The sequence below is a fragment of the Vanellus vanellus genome (genome assembly GCF_965231255.1).
Source record: "Vanellus vanellus genome assembly, chromosome: 24".
NCBI lineage: Eukaryota > Metazoa > Chordata > Aves > Charadriiformes > Charadriidae > Vanellus > Vanellus vanellus.
This window is the reverse complement of record NC_138929.1, coordinates 5,943,619-5,953,882: the sequence shown is the minus strand read 5'-3', so window position 1 is coordinate 5,953,882 and position 10,264 is coordinate 5,943,619. Positions and strand designations below refer to the sequence as shown.

Genomic DNA, 10,264 nt, shown 5'->3' with positions numbered 1-10,264 from the left:
CCGCACTTGCTAAAGGTTCACCACATCACCCAAGGGAGAAGGCACAGGTCTCCCTGTCCGTGTCAGGTGCCAAGATGCTCCTCCAGTGAAGGCTGCGAGGTTGGCATCAGCTTTTGGGTTCCTCTGAGATCACTTGCAGCGCGTTCCCTAGTCCCGGTGTGATGCATCCCCTGTAACGCAACATACCTGGAAGGACCCGTGGGGAGCAACGGCTTGGGCAGGCCTGGGGGACACTTCTGTCTGAGCAGCTGTCGCTTACAAAGACAGAATCAAAGACTTTTCTGCCCCTCTTTTTGCTGAAAACAGCAACAAGGCTCTAAAGGTGGATCTTGCCAATCTCAAAAACCTGCAATGTACAAAAAAAAAGTAGAGTAAATCCTTCATTATTAGCAAAACCAAAGAAATAAGAAACCAACTCTTCTGCAGCCGTCTCTGTGCCTGTGCCATTACATAATGGGAAACCCTTGAACCTACAATATCTCTGCTCCTTTGGTTGCCGAAGCTGATGATTGACCATCTGGCTGCAATTTTTCAGCTATAATCTAACGAGGCAGATCTTGCTTTTAGGGTGCACACAAGGAAAAAAATCCTCAAGGACTTTCCCAGGAATGTGGTCACGGCAGAGGCTGCAGCATGGGGGGCCGCCACGTGAGCAGCAGCTTGCGTGAGCAGAGGGAGGCTGTAGTTTTTCAGTCCTCATGCTCATAAGAAAGCTGCGATGTTTCAGTCAGCTTTTGAGAGCAGAGGGAGACGTCAGATGGTCAGGAGGCAATCCATGGGGCAATGTCATCCTGAAGGGAGTTTTCTTTGGGAGATAAATTACAGGTGAGAGAAAGTAACACCCCAAATACTGTCTTCACAATGCAGCTGAAAAAAACCATGTCCTCATTTTCCATGCAAACAAAAAAAGAACCTGAACTGAACTCTGACCACAAACCAGGACACGGGTTTTTCAGCTGGGAAACCCTCTGCAGGCTGACACAACCGCATGGCACAGACGCTGTCCATCTGTCTCTTGCCTGTTTGAAGCACTCTGGTCACGCACCCGCACCCTTGAGCAACAGGCGCTTTCTACTCTAGTAATGATGCTGGAAGACAGTGTGACTTCTTTCGGCTGTGTCACCCCCGATTCCTGGTGGGAAACTGAGGTCTGGAGAGGGAAAGAGGAGATGGGAAGCGCAGAGCCCGCTTTGGCTCTCCCTAAAGTCTCCCGGCACACGGTGTGGCTGGGATGGAGCAGAACCAAAACACATCCTTTCTGTGCCTCTCTGAGTCAAGGCTCCTATTTGGTACACGGAGATTTTAGAGAAATTCACCTTTTTGTCACCATGGAGAAATTCTGCAGGCAAACAGCTGAGAAACAGTCAGAAGGAGTATGCACACTTCAAGTAAAAGCAGATCCCAGCTCTGTCTCACCCGCTATGGGAATTTTGCTATTCAGACTCCAGCTGGAAACAAGAAACAAATCAGTGCACAGAAAAGAGACAGTTCAGGGGAAAAGCGGCAAGCATCTCCGAGCAGCCTCGGCTCCGCACGTCTTACACAACGCTGTCAGTCCAAATGGCACTCCAGCACGCTGATCAGAAACCAGGCACGCCGGGGGGGAAGGGGAGCGTCAGCGTTTCCAGTCACCAAGGGTTTGCTGAGCACAACGCATCTGCAGCGGAGGCGACTCCAGCTTCGGGTGGACCAGGAAGGAGCAGGCTGAGCTCAAATAGATTAGACCGAATGGTCACAGGAATTTTGGCCAATGCTTGTTGCAGCTTTGCAAACACAACAGGTCGTGGTGACTGCTCTCCCCTCACAGGCTTCCTCCTGCCAGTTGTGCTACTGAGCTCATTTGGGCTACTAAACACACCCAGTGTTGCACGGTGCTTGAAGCATTTTGCATGGGGAAGCTGGGTATCATTCTGCATTTAGCTAAACGCAAAGGCATCAAAGCTGAAACCTTCTGATGACCAATATGAGACACCACTGACCCAATTTCTAATGGCAAGGAGGAATGCTCAACAGCAGAGACTAAGGACATGAGCAAAAAACTAATCTTTCCAAGCCTGCACGCAAACCAGATGCATATCAAAATCACATTTAAAAATTCTTTACGGGTTAACGAGTTCAGGTGGAGGGAGCTCCCATGGGTAGCTGGCCCTGGTCCCAACATGTGCGCACTGAAGACTGCTTCAGTGTCCCCCCTACACTGCAATAGCACTGAACCCTCAAAGTCAGGGGGGGGAAGAAAAAAGAGGAGCTGACCCTCCAAGCTCAGCTTAGCAATTGGGGCAACAGGTGAGAGCAGCCCCATGGCACCAGAGGCAACAGCCAAAGGCCAGATGGGAATAAGACAGTGCCGCTTGCAGCCAGGGGTTGCTGCTGGACAGCCACACGCTGGGGGCGACGGGGCAGCTTGCGTGTCACATCGCAGCCGCATCAGTAGCTGCTTGCTTGCGAGAGGGGCCCACGGGCCTCTGCGCCTCAACAGCCCCAGCCGACAACGGGAAGGGAAGGATTTTTGCTAGCCCAGAAGACAGCCAGTGGCCTGAAAACGTGATTGAAGGCTGTGGTGCGCTTTAACTTTGGCTGCGCAGCCGCCAGCTCCAGGGGGAGGGTGAGAATATCCTGGGGGAAGTGGGGGAAACCCAATTCCTTGAGTCTGTTATGACTAGACTGTACAAAAAAAAAATTCCAAATGCCCTTTAAGAAGCAATCTCCTGCTGGCCAGGACGCTGACTGCACTGCCTTGTAGGTCTTTTCCAGCTCAAAGACTGTGTCATTCCAGGCGTGGGCCAGCCTTGCCACTGCTTTTTATTAGCAGTCCCCCCCCCGAACGCTTGAGTTCACATTTCTGCCGCTGGTAAACTTTAACCCACAAGCAGCCGAGGCAGAGAGAGGCGTGACTCAAAAACGACGGCTGATTGCTTCTGGGATTGCGCGTGCAAGATAGGTGCAGCCTGTTTTACAGCTCAGCAGTTCAAATCCAGGTCAGCAGAATTTAATTGAGAATCCCCAGTGGGCCCATTTCACCTTGTCGGCGCAGTCAGAGCAGAGATAGATGGCAGCCGCTGAACTCTCCCTTCCACAGGCGCCGGCCGTCAGCCGCCTCTGCGCAGGACGCAGCACACCGGGACCTGCATCTCGCTGACCCCTGCCTGTAATTGCAAGCAAGATGTTAAGCCCTCATTAGCTTATGTTAAATTGCAGGAGCTAGGGGTCAGAGATTTTTGAGTTAAATTGGCATCTGACAAAGAAAAGGCTCTTTCTTAAGAATTTTAATTCGTAACTACAAAACAGCAATTTATTAAATTAGCTCTGAGGTCTCTCAAGATCTCGGCTCTCCTCTCTGGGATATCGGCAGCACTGTGGCACTCCGGGTCAGAGTGGTTTATGTAACAACCTCCTTACCCCAGCACTGGCTACTATCGTTTTTCTGGGATCTCCTTTCCTAGCAAGGATCTTCTCTTTCCTTACTGGCCACCAAAATATGCATAAAAACAGGAAATGCGTGACATCCTACCATTGCAGAGGGTCATAACTTACTTTTTTGTTAAAAACCCAATGGGGTCATCACGTAACACTGCTGCCCCAACCAGCTAGTCAGCAAGAAAGGCAATAGGTGATAAGAAACCAGATTTCAGAGCCACCGATTAAACCAGAATTTAATTTCACAGCCCTGTGGCATATTCCTGAGTTCGCCCCCTCCTGTGATGGTCCAGCAGTGAACTACCCTCTCTCCCCCAGTATACAGGGGAGAAATATTCAGGGACAGTGTGATCTAATAGACATGCTGACGAAGGAAACTTCAGGGCAGCTTTTTTCCTGGAAACACCATGTTCTGGGTGAACCAAGGTGTAAAGCTTTCCCGCTTGCCCTCTGTCTCACTTCATACTTCTAACATTTAGGGCAAAGTGGCTATTTTTATACCTACAGAGCCCCACGGTGCCCAGTCTGCCCTGCAGCATCGAGGTGCTATCACACCACACGTAGCAGCAGGGACTGTGCTCAGGCGGGAGTGCCAGACACTGTACAACATCAAACTGCCGGGTGGATCATGCTCACGCTCTGCGCGGAGGCAAAACATCTGTACCGCGCTCCCCGCGATTCGCTTCATAAACTCATTTTCTGTTTGATACAATCACATGTCTTTTCTTACTTTAGAAGTTTCTTACTGCCGCAAGGCTCCTGGCCACGCGTCCCCCAGCGTGCCATCCCCTGGCAGGCTGCAGGCACTGCTACGTGATCTGGCAGCTGCTCAGCCACACTGAAAAAGTCCTCAATAATATGTATTCTTACCCATTGTCAACAGAAGCACTTCTGGCTCCCACTTTTTTACGGGACTGGAAATGTCCCAAACTTCCCTTTAATTTGCTTGAAGTCACCCAGTACCTCCAGGAGGGCTGAAGAGAGATGTTAATAAATGGCACAAGGCCGCTCACATTTCCACGCCAAAAAGTAGTTTTGCTCTTGGAGGGGGAAGGAACACCACGCACCCACATCACGCCAGGGCTGTAGCACAGATAACAGCAGTTCCTGCCTCCAAACCTTCACCAACTTTACAAAACGCCTCCCAGTTCCATGCCACCGGCACATTCCATTTGTACATTTGATAATTGTGGGTGGGAAAAAAAAATCAGTGAAAATATCAAAATATCAAAAATTTAGATCAAGATATCAAAATATCTTTAGATACAAGATATCAGAATGTCTTGGTCTGAAGACCAAGAGCACAGTTCCTTCTGCCCTCCAGACCAGCGATTCCCTATTCTCCCTCCCGTGCTCCCATCACCTACAGCATTGCTCTTGTGCATTTCACCTGCTTTGTGACAATAACCCCTCTTATCCGGCCAAACAATTTCTTACGCGGCACCATAACAAGGCAGCGACTGATGTCTAGAACGTTTACAGTTAGCACTTTTCTTCTCTGAGTTGCGTATCTCATCACAAAATTTACCAGAGCAATCCAGCCCTAATTTTCAGAGACCCTCACTGTCCATTTCCATGTCTCTCTTTCCACCTCATTTTAAGAGCATTTATATAACATTGCATATATAACATATATATAACAATGTATAACATATTGCACATGTTTATATAAGCAAAGTTACCAGCTTTCTCATAGAGAATATGGAAAATACACTCCCAGGGAACCTATGTGTTAATCTGGCACGCTGACCGTGTTCCAGCCACGAGCCCACAGAAATTCAGCGTGCAGCTGATGTAATCAAACTGACTTTTCAACAGCTCCCTCAAAGACCTTTTGAAACATTAACAAGTTTATTACCAAATATGGTTGACTAATCAGCCACATTTTCTGATTCATGCTTTACATGTCAGATAAAGGGCTCTGGCTGGGCTGGAGGGTCACCCTCAGCGCAGCAGAAACGGGTTCCTTCCAAAGGGACGGACCTCTTTCGGAGGCTATAGAGTTTATAGAACATCCAACATACCTGTGAACAGACCACTAGCCTTCAATTAGCACTGGAACTAATCAATGAAACGTGGTGGTTTGCTGAGCAAGCTGCAAGAAAGCTGATTCCTGTCCCAGGGCTCCTCGTCCTCCTCCGGGTGGGTACTCTGGACGAAGCTGACCTGAGCAGCGGGTACAGTGCTGTTGGGGGTCTCTTCCCGAGGAAGAAGGAGAAGGACTAGGGGATGTTGGTTGATGAGAAGCTCAACATGAGCCGGCAATGTGCGCTGGCAGCCCAGAAAGCCACTGGCACCCTGGGCTGCATCCCCAGCAGCATGGCCAGCAGGATGAGGGCGGGATTCTGCCCCTCTGCTCCGCTCTGGGGAAACCCCCCTGCAGTGCTGCCTCCAGCTCGGGGGGTCCCAACAGCAGAAGGACACGGAGCTGTTGGAGCATGGCCAGAGGAGGCCCCGGAGATGCTGCGAGGGCTGGAGCCCCTCTGCTGGGAGGACAGGCTGGGAGAGTTGGGGGGGTTCAGCCTGGAGAAGAGAAGGCTCCGGGGAGACCTCAGAGCCCCTTCCAGTATCTGAAGGGGGCCTACAAGAAGGCTGGAGAGGGACTTTTTACAAGGGCATGGAGCGATAGGATGAGGGGGAATGGCTTCAAATTGGAAGAGGGGAGATTTAGATGAGATAGTAGGAAAAAAAATTTCACTGTGAGGGTGGTGAGCCCCTGTGCAGGTTGCCCAGAGAAGCTGTGGCTGCCCCATCCCTGGAGGTGTTCAAGGCCAGGTTGGACGGGGCTGGGAGCAACCTGGGCTGGGGGGAGGTGTCCCTGCCCAGGGCAGGGGGGTGGAGCTTGATGGTCTTTAAGGACCCTTCCAACCCAAACCATTCTGTGATTCTATGATTCCCTCCATTAAAAATCACAGACAACCCGCAAACTTCTCTTTGTAACTTCATATTTTCATGGCATTTTTCACCAGTGGGACTGACTGTAGTCTGTGGTGTAATCCTAATTAATGCAAACATTCAAAGGATACAATGCAAACAGGCAAAGGAGCTCTCCAATGCATTAAGTCTTAATTTTTTGTATATGACATAAGAATATACGCAGCAACGAATCGCTCAATATTGTAATACCAGCTGGGGAGGGGGAAGAAATAATGCTATCAGCAATATAAAGCGAGAGAGGAATTTTGTTTCAGAGCTTGGAGTTATCACATTTCAATTCAGGTATCATGGGTCAAATCCCCTCACCTTCTTCCCTGCACAAAAAGTCCGGGGGAATAAGAGCCAATGGTGACAAGGTAGCTCCAAAAATCCTGATACACACGTACATACTGACACCTGCTAATATCAGTGTGTTACCAGAACCATTTTCTATACATATTAGGCTTTTTAAAAAGTTTTCTGACAGTGGCTTTTCAAGTGATTTCAGGTTTTTGTAAAAAAATATAACAAGCCTGGCAAACATTCACTAATGGGAATACTGAATTTCTGGGGATAAGAAAGACTCAGAGGGGGGGAAAAAGTAACTCACTGAAGTCACGGTATGTCTTTAAATAAGGGCAAGACGAAAGCTGAGCAGCTGGCACGATGCTTTCCAATACTCACAACAAAGCTAAAATCTATCACCACTTGCGTGCTGACTTAACAAATTTCATTCATCGCCAGAGATTGGGATCCTGCCTTCCGTCTGAATACCAAGACTCACCTCCTGGCAAAGCGTGTTTCCGAGGACACACAGGTCTGCATCGTGTCAAGCCACAGGCTCGGCCCCATGCCCGCACTCGGACTCCGGCACACGCTGCGTCCATCTCTACGGAGAAAGCAGGTTCACAGCTGCTGCTTCTGCTTGGCCAGACTTCATTTCCAGCCAGGGGAAACCCAGGCCGCAAGGCAGCAGAAGTCACAGACCCAAACAAGGGTCATGTGTAAAACTCCCGGGGCTTAACACCACAGTTCTGCTCCTGGGGACGCAGCAGGCTCAGATCCACAAACAGGCGACACGTCCTCTGCCAAAGAGCAACCAGAACACCCTGTTCAGGAAAAAAATAAAAGGGAGAAGGACAGCAAAACCTGTACTGTATAGAAACTATTCCATAGCACCAATGAGCATTGATCAGATGCCTTTAAATCCTCCTTTCTAAGGCATTTTTCCCCAGCTATCAACACAGAATTTACACAACAATGATAATGTCACGCTGTAGAAAACAAAATGTCATTTTCCAAGCAATGATGAACTGATATTTGAAGTCTCCTCCGATACACAGCAAATGAATGGCAAGCCCCGAAGGAGCGGAAGCCCCTGAGCTCCTTTCCGTGCTGGGGTAGAAAGGTGGGTTATGTCTAGTTACACCACTTAACAGCAAATTGCAATTTAACTCGTGCAAATGGATCAGTTTTTCAGGCACTGTTTCATGGTAACTGCACAAGGTGCAAAGCACAGCACGTCCAACTCGCAGGAATCAGGCGTGCCACAAACGCCCCGAGACCAAACGTGGGCATCTCAATAAACAGCTCCTTCTGAAATACCCTCGTAGCTGGCAAGTTATACGCCCGGTATCAAGAATTCTTGAATTATTAACAAATCAAGCTATAAGAAGAATAGCACAGTCGCTACAGGGTTGTAGCTAAACTACAGGCAGGAACACTTAATGCTAACAATATTAAACCCCTAACCTATGCTTCCAACAGGAAAATTGCTCTGCAGAGAGGATCTAATTTATATTTGCAATACCCAGTACGAAATAAGTCGCGTTATCCTCATTTTATAGCGGAGGAAAACACGGTGGAGCTGTCAGCTGGCCCGCAGGGTGCTGTCGGAGAGGTCCTCGAGCACCCGAGGCACCCGTGCGGGGCTGGCAGCTGTGCCACAGGACCCCTGGGAGACGCACCCTCCGGCAGCGGCAGCTGGAGGCCACGGCAAACACCCAGGGGCATCTCCGACAGCAGCCTGCATCTGCAGGGAGCAACCGCACCAAGCCCGGGGCGACTGCATACAATCCCAGCTTTGACCTCGGGGTTCTCTACTCCTGGCCTGTTTCTGAGCACAAGATCAAGCACAGCCATTACACGACGGCTTCTATTAGACGGTTTCCCCAGAAATGATCGCAGGCAGAGCGCTGCAACCATACCCTCCTTTTTCAGTTCTGGTTAAAAGCCTGAAGCATTTCAGAATTTCTTGCTGCAAATTCCTTGTTAAACAAAGACTTCTGCACTTTAAAACACTCAAGCACATGCTTAGCTGGATGCCTGTAGCTGGCTGCATTGACTCACACGGAGATAATCACATGCTGAAATATAACGCCGAGGTTAAGTGTCCTTCTGGAGCAGCAGAGGCGACGCAGCAGGGGCCAGGCCCCGCTGCCCCTCCTCGGTTATCCCTGCACTTGAACTCCTGCCCATGGCTCAAGGCGGTTTTACCCTGTGCGGGCACGGAGCTGGTGACGGCGTCTGGGCTGCTCCCCACTCCACACGTTTCCCAGTCTCATGCAGGATGCTTAGGTAACCAGACAGTTAAAAAACACAACTATGACTGCTGGATCCTGCCACTGTCACCGTCACTGATTTCTGCCATTACAGCCCTCGCTGAGGCTCAGGACACACCGTGCTGTGAGCAGGAGCAGCGCTCTCCTTCTCCTCCTTCTCCTTCTCCTTCTCCTTCTCCTTCTCCTTCTCCTTCTCCTTCTCCTTCTCCTTCTCCTTCTCCTTCTCCTTCTCCTTCTCCTTCTCCTTCTCCTTCTCCTTCTCCTTCTCCTTCTCCTAACAAACAGCTTTTTATTCCAAGCTCACACCACCAAATCCATCTCACTTTTATCTTTCTCGCAGCTGCACGACACGGCAAACCGCTGAATGCCTCCTTAGACATACTTTCCATTTGGAGGCCAAGCTTGCAGCGAGGGGAAAGCATGAGGCACTTACAAAAGCCATCTTTTGTGACAGCAAAACAGACGGGCATTCAGCTGCAATTTTTAAAAGGAGCCGGGCAGCCAGCTCCCGTATGTTCCTTCGAAAATCACAGCTAAATTAGGCCAGCTAATGCTGCACAGTTCACTGGACAATATCAGCACGCTCATTCATATGCATAAATGCAGATTTTCATGTTTTCAGAAGTGGCACCCTTCTCAAGGCCTGACTTCCAAACTTGGCGGGTTTTTCTTTTTTTAATGCAATTTGTCTCACCACTGAAGAGCAATTTGCATACAGGAAGGCACGGTTAGTTTCTAACCGGCTCTTTATTACGCTAAACAAGGTCAAATATATAAAAATTCCAAGTTGTGGCTCTAAGGCAAATCATTAAAATATCCCTCTCCCTTGCTCACATATTCAGAGCATATTCTATTGCTGGAAAAAAAAGAAGCCATCTCACTCAGACTGGAGTAAGCCACTGGATTTAATAGATTTTTTTTTTTTTCCAAACTGCAACCAAAACCAGAGAATGACAAGACAAACCCAATTTATGTTCAGTATTATTTGTCCAAAAGTCTCTTCTGAATGTTTATTTCGGAATGGCCTACATTAAGCCAAAGCAAAAGAGCATTTTAAAGTAATGCACGTATCATTTCTTCAAAAGGAAAAATAAAGTCCGAGACTTTGAAACTGAATACAGTCACAGACATGAACATTTAGAGCTTCAACAGACATCCCCTACTAATAACAAACACTCAGTTTCAAAGAAAATGTGCACTTTATACACAATTCAAATTAAAACAAACAAATAGTAATAGAAACAGCTGCATTACTTTGCATTTTCGGAATGAATTCGGTGCTGGGATTGGAATATTCTACACACTCTGCTCACTAACCGGAGAAATTACTGGTGTGGACAAAAGCTCACAGGACTGACCTGAGACAGGAG

General features: G+C 48.8%; 1 long non-coding RNA gene across 1 annotated transcript; it reads right to left on the bottom strand.

Moving 5' to 3' along the window:
* Positions 1 to 324: 324 nt before the first annotated feature.
* Positions 325 to 3,075, bottom strand: LOC309681093. Its single transcript, XR_014270019.1, has 3 exons — positions 3,022 to 3,075; positions 1,317 to 1,448; positions 325 to 346 (listed from the first exon to the last, which is right to left on the bottom strand). It is a non-coding gene; the product is annotated as an uncharacterized lncRNA (long non-coding RNA).
* Positions 3,076 to 10,264: the final 7,189 nt, after the last annotated feature.